The 10,772-nt window shown below is 38.4% G+C and overlaps 1 long non-coding RNA gene across 1 annotated transcript; it reads left to right on the top strand.

Moving 5' to 3' along the window:
- Positions 1 to 3,411: 3,411 nt before the first annotated feature.
- On the top strand, positions 3,412 to 8,779 carry LOC150037616 (uncharacterized). The gene is made up of 2 exons (XR_016527482.1): positions 3,412 to 8,606; positions 8,646 to 8,779. It is a non-coding gene; the product is annotated as an uncharacterized LOC150037616 (long non-coding RNA).
- The last annotated feature ends 1,993 nt before the right edge of the window (positions 8,780 to 10,772 follow it).

The following is a 10,772-nucleotide window of genomic DNA, read 5'->3' as shown; positions in this document are numbered from 1 at the left end:
ACTATCCTAAGAAGGAAGTTTTCTACTACACTCCTCCTACATGCCCGCAAGCAAATCGTCTTTGATTAGGATCCGTGTCAAGACATTGACACGCTTTCTTTATTTGTTCTCACTATCTATTCATCAACTATGTTCATTTCTAATCTTCCATTCATTTATCTGTAACAAACGCTGATCTTTAGCTTTTAATATCATTATCATATTCATCGTCATCTCTCTGTCCTCCACCATACATTCATCGCCCATTTCTTTTATCATGTGTAACTAATCCTCCAGGGTAAGGGGGAAGGATTAAGCAAGTAAGTTAATCCATGTTGAAGAAGTTTGCTCAGTTTAGCTAATGCATGCTCAACGACATCTTTACCCGTGAGAGCAGAAGTGAAGATGTTAATTCTCCTCTCGTAAGAAGGTTGATAGAATGCGTTAACTAAAGCAAGAAGTATTTTCAGAGATGGAAACAACCTTGCGTTCACCATATTCATCCCTGTTCACCATAGAGATATGGGAATGCGACCGATCACTGAGAGGTGTAAGCCAAGGGAAAGCGGAACCTTAGTTGTGTCCTTAATAGGATTGACGAACTTGCGATGTCCTTTCCCCCAACCCATTCTCTTTCTGCTACATTTCACAAGACTTGTCGTCGCATTCCATCAGATATTTGCACAACTTCGCAGTTATTTATTTATTTATTTGTCGCCGCATTTCATTTATTTATTTGTCATTGCATTTTACTTTTCCAATACAATTCATTATTATTTTGTTTTCGGTCGCATATATCACATTAATATTGCATTGATCATTGTAATCCCTGTGTTCAGCCTCAGATCACTCTGAGAAACTTGCGATGGAATTATACTTGGTTCCAGCGCAAGAAAACTTGTGACACACGCGTACTACATGAACGCATACTACGAACGCATATTAGCAGCATCGCACATATTATTTTAGAGCGTAGTATCGCATTTATTATCGAGAAGCGTGATTCATCACCGTATACACATCATCCACACGTCATCACCATCAATTCATTCCAATCCTTTTCCTCAGCATTACGTTCCATCCGCCGTAATTTTTTAATTCCGCAATTCCGCAATCTATTACATAATGCTAACCTGGTTGACCTTATCGATCCGAGACACATTCATCTCCACCACATTGAAGTGGACCATCATATTACGCATGTGTTCACGAACAGAGGTGCCTTCCAACATTTTGGAGTTGAAGATGCATTTAAGAGCCTCATGCTTGAGCTGTCCAGACGGTTGTCCGAACTTCCCCGACAGGGGCTCCATGATTTCTCTTGCTGAGACTATGGGCTCATGCTTCTTGGCCAAAACGTCGTTAAGACTACCAAGATATAGGCTCAAGCCTTCTCATTCGCCTGTGTCCAACGCTTGTAGGCCTCCCGAACATTTTGAGTGGCATTAGGAGGTAGAATAGAAGGACATCCCTTCGTAAGGATGAATCTAAGATCATCGATGATCAAAATTGTTGTGATCCTGTGTTTCCAACTAGTGTAATTCTCGCCAGTCTGTTTGTCGATGCTAAGTAGAGCTATTGTGGCGATAGCCATTTAAAACGTTGTTGAAAACAGAATAAACTTAATAAGTCTATGTTTTAACCACATTTTAACACCAATTTTAATTTTAGCAAAATAATTTTCAAGTACACTAAGTGAAAAGACTTCTATTTCACAATGATGCCCCAGCGAGGCAAGACAAACATCACCGTGGGGTGATCAGATGCCCCTTCACGGGGATGAGACACTCTCAACCATTAGGCAAAAACAACTCTTGTAACTGCACCTAACAGTCACCATTCATTTGGTCCAGAACTGCTAACCCTTAACAATTTCGTGTAAGTGTAACCCCTCATTTTCGGCCCTAGAGTCCCGTCCTAATGCGCTCACTGTAGGAAAAAAGCAAATTAAGACAAGAGACTAAACGACCTTATCCTATACAGGAGAACAAATAAAGAAACGTGTAAAATTTCCATCCTATAGGGGGACACTCCCAGGCTACCTCGAGGCGATGCATAGAAACTTTATCCAACCTAACGAGAGAGACCGTGGGATATGCTGTCACATGTCCCGCTCCCACTTACTATGAACATTATCTCCATCCACCTTGATATTGATCTACCCAAACGACATCCTTTAAGGTGATACTCTCAAGGTGCCATGAGGCCGAGGATAGATCTCACGGTGTGGACAATAAAGGGAGAAATGCGAGAGGTTTAAATGAAGTATCAGATACCCCAAATACCTCCCACTGAATGTTCTACCTAGGGGTTCATTAATTTAGACCATCCGATTACATATTTTAATCTAAGTCAGTTTAATTTGCCCAAAAACAACTCTTGTCTTTGAAATTAAACAAGTTCAAGTAGTCATATTAAACTCTTTAACGGACCATCCTCAAATTTGCATGCGTGCATCAAATCTATCTAATTCACCTTTCTAGGTAGGTTCCCAGGTAGGGATGTTTCGTTTCCATCACCTTAAATACTCCAGCCTAGACAGAACCTGCCTTAGACAAAAGGTCCCTTATAGATAAATTTGCTACACTTTAACCTTTTATTAGTCAATAACTGATTAAAAGATTAAAGCCTAGGTTGCTAATCTCATTAAAACCGCGATCTTAGGTCTATCTCCACCAAGTTCTAAAGCACTTCTAAAACCATGATTCAAACCTAAGTTGGCATGCATGTCTTCTTTATAGATTTTAGTTCTAATTTCCTTATAGCTCTATAAAAGAAACAACTAAAACCATACACACTGCCACACAACTAGGTGTTTATAACACTTATAAATTTAACCTATGTGTCATGCTTCATGCAATGTCCATTCATTACTATATAACTTTTATATACATGTAATGAACCAAGCAAACATGCTTTCACACACCCTTATACTATAACACTTATAATAAAAAGATGATACATGTCTATGCTTTATGCATGCATAAATATAACTCTTATATTATATGATGCATGAGCATGCTCTTATGTAATTTAGATCATGCTTCTCTAAATCATAACACTTACAATAAAGAGATGATGCATGACCAATGCATAACCTAAGGTGGGATTTCTTCTATATGGCATACCAAATGACATATAAATAAACATACATCCTATGTACATTCACAAAGATTAATGGACCGGGATGAACCAGCTCAAAACCAAAAATTAAAATTCTATCTATTACATATTCCATCGAGCAAACCGATTCAAGAACCAGGTCTTGAACCGCCCGAGCGAAGCTCCCATCATTTAGTAAACACGATCGGGTATACACGATCGTTTATCTACGATCGAGTACCAATAACTATGCGATGAAGCATGAGGTACCCGATCGTTTATCGCATAAGACATTACACGCGCAAGTTTAAACGATCGTTTAGACGACGATGTTGCTGTGAAGCACGATCGTCTAGACGATCACAGAACAAGCGCTTAGTAAACGTTTTACTCCACGATCTTGTAGTCAGGAACTAAGCAATGTAGCTTGCTGAGCTACACGATCGTCTAGCGCGCGTGTGTCAACCTACTCCCAAATATTTGATACTCTAACAATCGTTTACATGACTCGACCAACACTTGGTCGTCTTCATCATCGAAGAACAGCAACTCCTTACCTTGAAGCCTTAACACGAATGACTCATAGACTCAAACACTTTGAATTTACAAACTCGATAGCAAGTTAATATGCCCAAGACGCAGGGGCCCTTACAATTAACTTCGAATGTAAAAGAATTTAAATAACTAAAGGCTTCATCCCAGAAACCTCCATTAATCCACATCCACAAACACATGTTTAATGCTTAAACAAAATGTAGACATGTTTTACCCACCAAGAAAGTATATGTTATTCTTTGCATCAATGAATTTGGAATATCAGAACCTGGCTCTGATACCAATTGAAGGAACTCTTATCAAAGAGTACCTCTGAGTGGAAGCAAAATCTTTCCAAACTCATTGTGACAGAATTACCGCATCACAATCAAACAGACTAGTTATGCAATAACAACAAATTACTGGCATGTTTTGAAACTTTAAACAACAAAGAGAACGAAATACATACCAGTTGAAGAACTTTTCTTCACAGAAATCTCACTCTCATCCAGGAAGCCAATCTCGCTCTCGCTGAGATCGTCCAAACCATTCGTCCACCAAAATGTTGTCGTCTACCCACGAACGGACTCCTCACGAACTCGATAGCAAGGAAGCCACCACCATTCGAAACCCTCAGTATTCTCGGAGTGAGAATCCAGGAGGTGTGAGCTCTGTTGGATTTGGTAGAAGGAAGGAGGAAGAGGCGACCGTTTACCACGACCAAGCAAGTAGGAGATATTGGGTGTCTATCGTATAGACGATGCTTGATCATTTAGGTAGAGGTACACGATCGTGTAATAAAAGGGCGAGATCGTATAGACGATCGTTTAGTAAACGCTCAGGCGCGCGATTGCATAGAAAAAGCTAGACGATCATTTAGTAAAACCTATACGATGGTTTAGTAAACTGCACGCGTGTATACAATCGTTTAGAAACTTTAAGTTGTCGTGTATGCTCTCGGTTTGCTAGGCGATAGGTAGTATACACAATTTAGTGAGCGAATCTCTGATTTTTGCAAAAATGAAAACAATTTTCATTTTATCCTTTAGTTGCGAAAACTGAATGCAATCTCCCACTAACTCATTCGGTTACGGAGAAAAAGCCAACACAATTATCCAATAATTGTTAAAGATTAAAAAATAAATATATTCTTATTATATTTATAACCCATGGTTTAATATCACATCATATACAATACATTAACCATGGTCCTTTTCTCCTTCACTAGATATAAATTATATATATATATCATTTTCCTCCAACTAATGTAACTTATACATCATGTCAACCATATCATATATAATTGACCAGTTCAATCATATCATATATAATCGAACTCCCTCTTGTCAATTTGAACACTTTAAACTAACCCAAAAATTGATTCTCAATTTGAATCCATTGAGCTACCAAGGGGACCTTATGGACCTATAGCTCGAAGCTCCAACGGTCGTGAATAGCTGACTAAACTCTTTAACCACGAGATCTACCATCTATTAACTACCAGGCATTCTACTAAAGACCAACAGCTGCACTCTTCTCACCACAGATATATTTCTGTATCCATTGGATATAACCAATCAACAGTACAATAACCCTTCACAGTTGCTCGTAAGTACAGTTGGGCCAATTTACTATTTTGCCCCTATAGTTACATCTAACTCCTTAAGTACCACTGATCCCTCTAATGAACAATACAACATAGTCCTACTATGTGTGGACACCTCTCAGGCCATGAGAAGGTATGTGGCGCCACGTTGCTTAAGCCTCAGAATCAGCCCTTAAGGTAGCAATCTATCTACTTACCCTTGCTTCGAGGAAGGAGTGAATTCCATTTTGTGTAGCTGAGTTCCTAGCTCCCAAATCAAACGAATCCCCAAAGTGGTAGGTTTGAGTCGGCGATTTGGCCACTCGTACCCATGCAAATCAAAGGACCACCCTCAAAGGCAGGAGTTCCCAGCTTACTCGGGATTAAGGTCATGTTACTTGTGGTCATCTTAGTGAAGTCTCTGTTATGAACGGTGTTATATAACAAGACTATAACACTTCGTGGTCCAGTCTTATACAAACTCCTTTATATAGGACGCTCCTGCTCGCATGTCTCCACATAAATAATCAGGATCAGACCATCTGTAGCAAGTCACAACACTTGTAACTATTCTACAAAGTGGGCCGCATTCGTAGCATTACCAGGATAATGTTTTCCTCTTATATCTATTTACTACAGACCACCTGTATGTCTCCACATACATGCTTAAGTTACAAACAACAACCATGGATCTTAGTTTATTGGTTTGTGGTAAAGCAAATAAAACAACCAATGTTCCATAAACAAAAGTGAAGAAAATATCATATATTATTACATTATAAGAGTTTGTTCAAAATTGTGTTTACAAACTACAGGACCCAACGAGAGTTTAGGGCATCAACCCCAATAGAAGGATTTGACTGCGAAATTTTGTACCATCTAGGAAAGGCGAATGTAGTGGTAGATGCCCTAAGCAGAAATGTAGCCCATTCAGTAACCCTCATTACTAGACAGACTCATTTGTGCAAGGAGCCAGAACGGGTAGAGATTGTAGTGGTAGTGGGGAAGGTCACGACACAGTTAGTGCAGTTGTCAGTGCAACCGAGTCTAAGGTAGAGAATTATTGATGCGCAATGGTGTTACCCTTATCTGAAGGAGAGAGTTCGTAAGGTGGAGTCGGGCCAGGATGGCAAATTCTCAGTATCAGCGGAAGGTGGTCTCCTCTATTAGGGACGTTTGTGCGTGCCAGCAGATAATGATATTAAGAATGAATTGTTGTTAGAGACTCATAGTTCATTATTTTCGATTCATCCCAATAGCACCAAGATGTATCAAGACTTGAAACGTTATCACTGGTGGAATGACATGAAAAGAGAGATTGCGGAGTTTGTCAGTAAGTGATCGGTGTGCCAGCAGGTGAAAGCCCCGAGATAGAATCCCATAGGCTTGTTACAGCCATTGAGTGTGCCATAATGGAAGTGGGAGCATGTGCCTATGGACTTCATTGTGGGGTTTCTCCGGACAGTCAAAGGTTTCACTGTGATTTGGGTTGTGGTAGACAGACTTACTAAATTAGCACATTTCATACCTAGAAAGTCCACCTTTTCAGTATATAAGTGGGCACAAATATACATGAAAGAGGTAGTGAGATTGCACGAAGTGCTCGTGTCCATTGCGTCAGATAGAGACCCTCGTTTCACGTCTAACTTCTGGAAGAGTCTTCAAGTAGCTTTGGGGACCTGTTTGGATTTCAGTACTTTTCACCCACAGACTGATGGGCAGACTGAGTGATTGAATAAGATATTGGAAGATATGTTGCATGCCTATACCATAGAGTTTTCAGGAAGTTGGGATACTCACTTGCATTTAATGGAGTTTGCTTATAATAACAGCTACCAGTCCACTATTAGGATGTCACCATTTGAGGCCCTATATGGAAAGAGTTACAGGTCTCCTGTGTGTTAAGATGAGGTAGGAGAGAGGAAATTGCTAGGACCTAAACTAGTGCAGACCACGAATGAGGCGATACAGAAGATCAGGGCTCGTATTCAAACAACTCAGAGTAGACAAAAGAGTTATGCCAATGTGAGATGTAAGGACCTGGAATTTGAGACTGGTGATAAAGTGTTCTTAAAAGTGGCATCTATGAAAGGTATTCTGAGATTTGGCAGGAAAGGGAAGTTGAGTTCGAGATTCATTGGACCTTTTGAGGTCTTGGAGAGAATTGGCCCCGTAGCTTACCGTTTGGCATTGTCTCCAGCACTGTCTTCAGTTCATAATGTCTTCCATGTTTCGATGTTGAGAAAGTATGTGACAGACCCGTCCCATGTAGTTGACTTTGAGCCCTTGCAGTTGAATGACAACTTGAGCTACGAGGAGAAACCTGTAGAGATTCGTGCCAGAGAGGTAAAGATATTACGCCGCAGGGAGATAACATTTGTGAAAGTCTTGTGGCAGAATCATCAGTTCAAGGAAGCCACTTGGGAGCAAGAGGATGAGATGGGGGCCCAGTACCCGGAGCTGTTTCAGGAGTAAATTTTCGAGGACAAAAGTTCTGTAAGTGGAGAAGAATGTAACACCCCAAATTTGTTAGTAATGTAATTTCAGTAATTTCTTTTAATTGGGGGCATTTTTGGAATTTTGAACTTTAAGTGTAATTGCGGGAATTTAATTATTGACGTTGGAAATTATTTATGTTGTAAATGAATTGCAGGAGTTAATTCTTTTTTAAAGGAAGGGAATTTAAAGAATTTATGTACATTAAGAAAAAAATAAAATAAAATAAAATATATTTTATTTTTATTTTTATTTTTATTCTTTCCTTTCCTTTTCTCTTTCTTTTTCTTTTTCTCCCTCCCTTCCCTTCTTCTTCCTCGCGCAACCACCCCCCTCGTGAAAACCCTCGCCGTCGCCTCAACCGCTCAGCGCCATCGCGTGCCTCGCTAGATCGTTTGCTCGCGCTGGATTTCGCCAGCCATGAAGCCGATTGACGTTGCGAGGTCGAGCCGCTCATCCAAGATCTCCGCCGATCTTGACCAGCCGCCAACCGCGTCCGTCCAAGCGCCGCCCTACTCGTCCAACTTTCCCGCTGCTGTCGAGGTCCGATTGCACTGTAGCCAAGTTTCAGATCGGCTCGTTTCTATCACGATTTTTCCGACTTTGCCTCTATCCGTTCCAGCCCTGCCACTAACTATCACCGTCATTCCTTTGGTTTCGCCGAATGTTGAGTTTTGGAATAAGATCTAAATGATTTTCATGGATTTTTTGAGGATCTTGAATACCCAATAAATAATGTGTTTAATTATCACTTCATTCAAGATTTTGGAGGTTGGACTTGATAGTTTAAAGGAGTTTAAGAGACTTTTGGCGTGCTGGCAAGAAAAGTTAAGGTGATTTCAACAAAGATTTTGGTATGATTTGGGGCTTTGTTACTTGTTTGGTTCGAGTGTAATTTATACAAATTAAGGTATTAAGTTTGGTTCGAGTGTAATTTATACAAATTAAGGTATTAAGTTTTGTTGTTGATTTTGGCTGGATTCTTAGGAGTGTGAACCTAAAGGTTAAAATTTATTTTGGTTTATGTATTAGGATTAAATTCTAAGATTGTGAAGATTAAAAGGTTGTTGGTTGCTCGAATAATTGTTTTGGCTTAAATTCAACGTTTGGAGGTGAATTTGAATCAGATCACACCTTAGGTAAGTTTATTTGGAAATATTTGGGTGTTTGGAATTAGGATCTGAAAGATTAATTGTGCACATAGATACTTGAATGCTAGTATGAGGTGATATTTGATTCCATGAGGTGATATTTGATTCCATGAGGTTGTATTTGATTTGAGGATGTTGAGATGAATGTGTATGTTGTAGAGCCATGATGTTGAGATGTATATGTATGCTGTAGAACTATGATGTTGAGATGTATATGTATGTTATAGAACCATGTTGTGATATATGTGATGTTGAGATTGTGATAGTGTCTTCACTGATTAGTTAAATGCCCACAAGTTGTTGTGTTTCCTTCGGGATTCACTAGAGGTGGTAGTTTCCTTCGAGATCCGGCAGAGGTTGTGTTTCCTTCGGAATTCACTAGAGGTGGTGTTATTCTTCGGGATTCACAAGAGGTTGTGTTTCCTTCGGGATTCACTAGAGGTGGTGTTATCCTTCGAGATTCACCAGAGGTTGTGTTTCCTAGGGGACATAGATGCTTCCGCTCATATTTTAATATTTCTATTATGTTTTACATTTTCAGTTTTAGATTCGAGACTACCATTTCAGTTTTATTTTCAGACTTATTTGTTTCTTTTTATGATTTATGGGCACCCTATCCTTTGACTTTAAGTATTTGAAATTAATACAAATCGTTCTAGTTATCTCATTTATTTAACATTTATTTTATTATAAAAGAATGTTGTTTTAACTTAAATGCATGCATACGATAGTCACGGCCTAGCTTGAGTTCTAGGGGGTTGGGTCGTTACAAATATTAAGCATGTGTTTTTTATTTCCTTGAATATTAGGGGTTCGCAATTGTGAGCAAATCCTTTGTCGATGTAAACAGACAAGTCAGTCGGGCAATGAAGGTTGTTTTTGTCACAAGGGACGATATGTTTCCAACAACCGCTTTACTTAGGTGGGTGACTATCGAATATGGAAAGGGACAGGCTACACCTAAGTTTATGCATACTTTTCTCTTACACACGTAAAAAAAAATTTAAATTACAAAATGTCACGTGACAGCTTTTAAATATTTGCAACATGGAAGGGCGATACTTACTCCCGTCTAAGTCCATGTATCCCTTCTCTTACACACATAACAAAATAATTTTTAATAATTTTTTTAGAAAAAAACAAGTGTCGTGTGGGGTTCAGCAAAATTGCACAATAGATGAGTTATAATTTTTTCCTATATGGAAGGGCAATACTGCTGTATCTAAGTCGTTGGACTGCAAATTTTCACCATCAGAAAACGATCAGCGTTTGAGTTTTGGCCATAAGAGAGGAGATAATCATACTGGTAATGTAGCATAGCTCCGTCGTGTTGGGACCGCCGTTCATTGCCAACGCAATACAATATATACCCTTTTCAAAATTTTCATTTTTATGTTAGGGATCATTTTAATGGTTGTTTTTAAGACTCATTTTTAACTAATTATATTTTGATATTATTTCTTTGTGAAAATTAAGTTTACTTTTAATTTTATCATGACTTCTTTGTTTTATATATATATATATATATATATATATATATATATTGCCAATATTTATCTTGAATCTACATATTGTTTGAAATCATGCTCAAATTTAACATGGTAGTACACAGACTCAAAAGTAAATCATTCATTTTTTAAAAACAAGATATAAATAAGGATGCAAATTATTCTTTTCGAAACTTTAGGGATTAAAACATACAAGTTGAATGATAGAAATAGGACTAATCTAAAAAGTTCAAAAGTAAGATAAACATTTAGAAATTGTAGAATCTAAAAAATTAAAAAAAAAAAAAAATCAACTAAACTTGAATTTTAGAACCCAAAAGATATCAATAATCTAGTTGGATTAAAGAATAATGTATCCTCAATTCATATGCTTTTTTCCTAAATTCAGTTTGGATGACTAGTTTATATTTATAACCT

This window comes from Benincasa hispida, chromosome 2 (genome assembly GCF_027475165.1).
Source record: "Benincasa hispida cultivar pf3 chromosome 2, pf3_genome.v1.1, whole genome shotgun sequence".
Taxonomy (NCBI): domain Eukaryota; kingdom Viridiplantae; phylum Streptophyta; class Magnoliopsida; order Cucurbitales; family Cucurbitaceae; genus Benincasa; species Benincasa hispida.
This window is presented reverse-complemented; position numbering and strand designations above follow the sequence as displayed.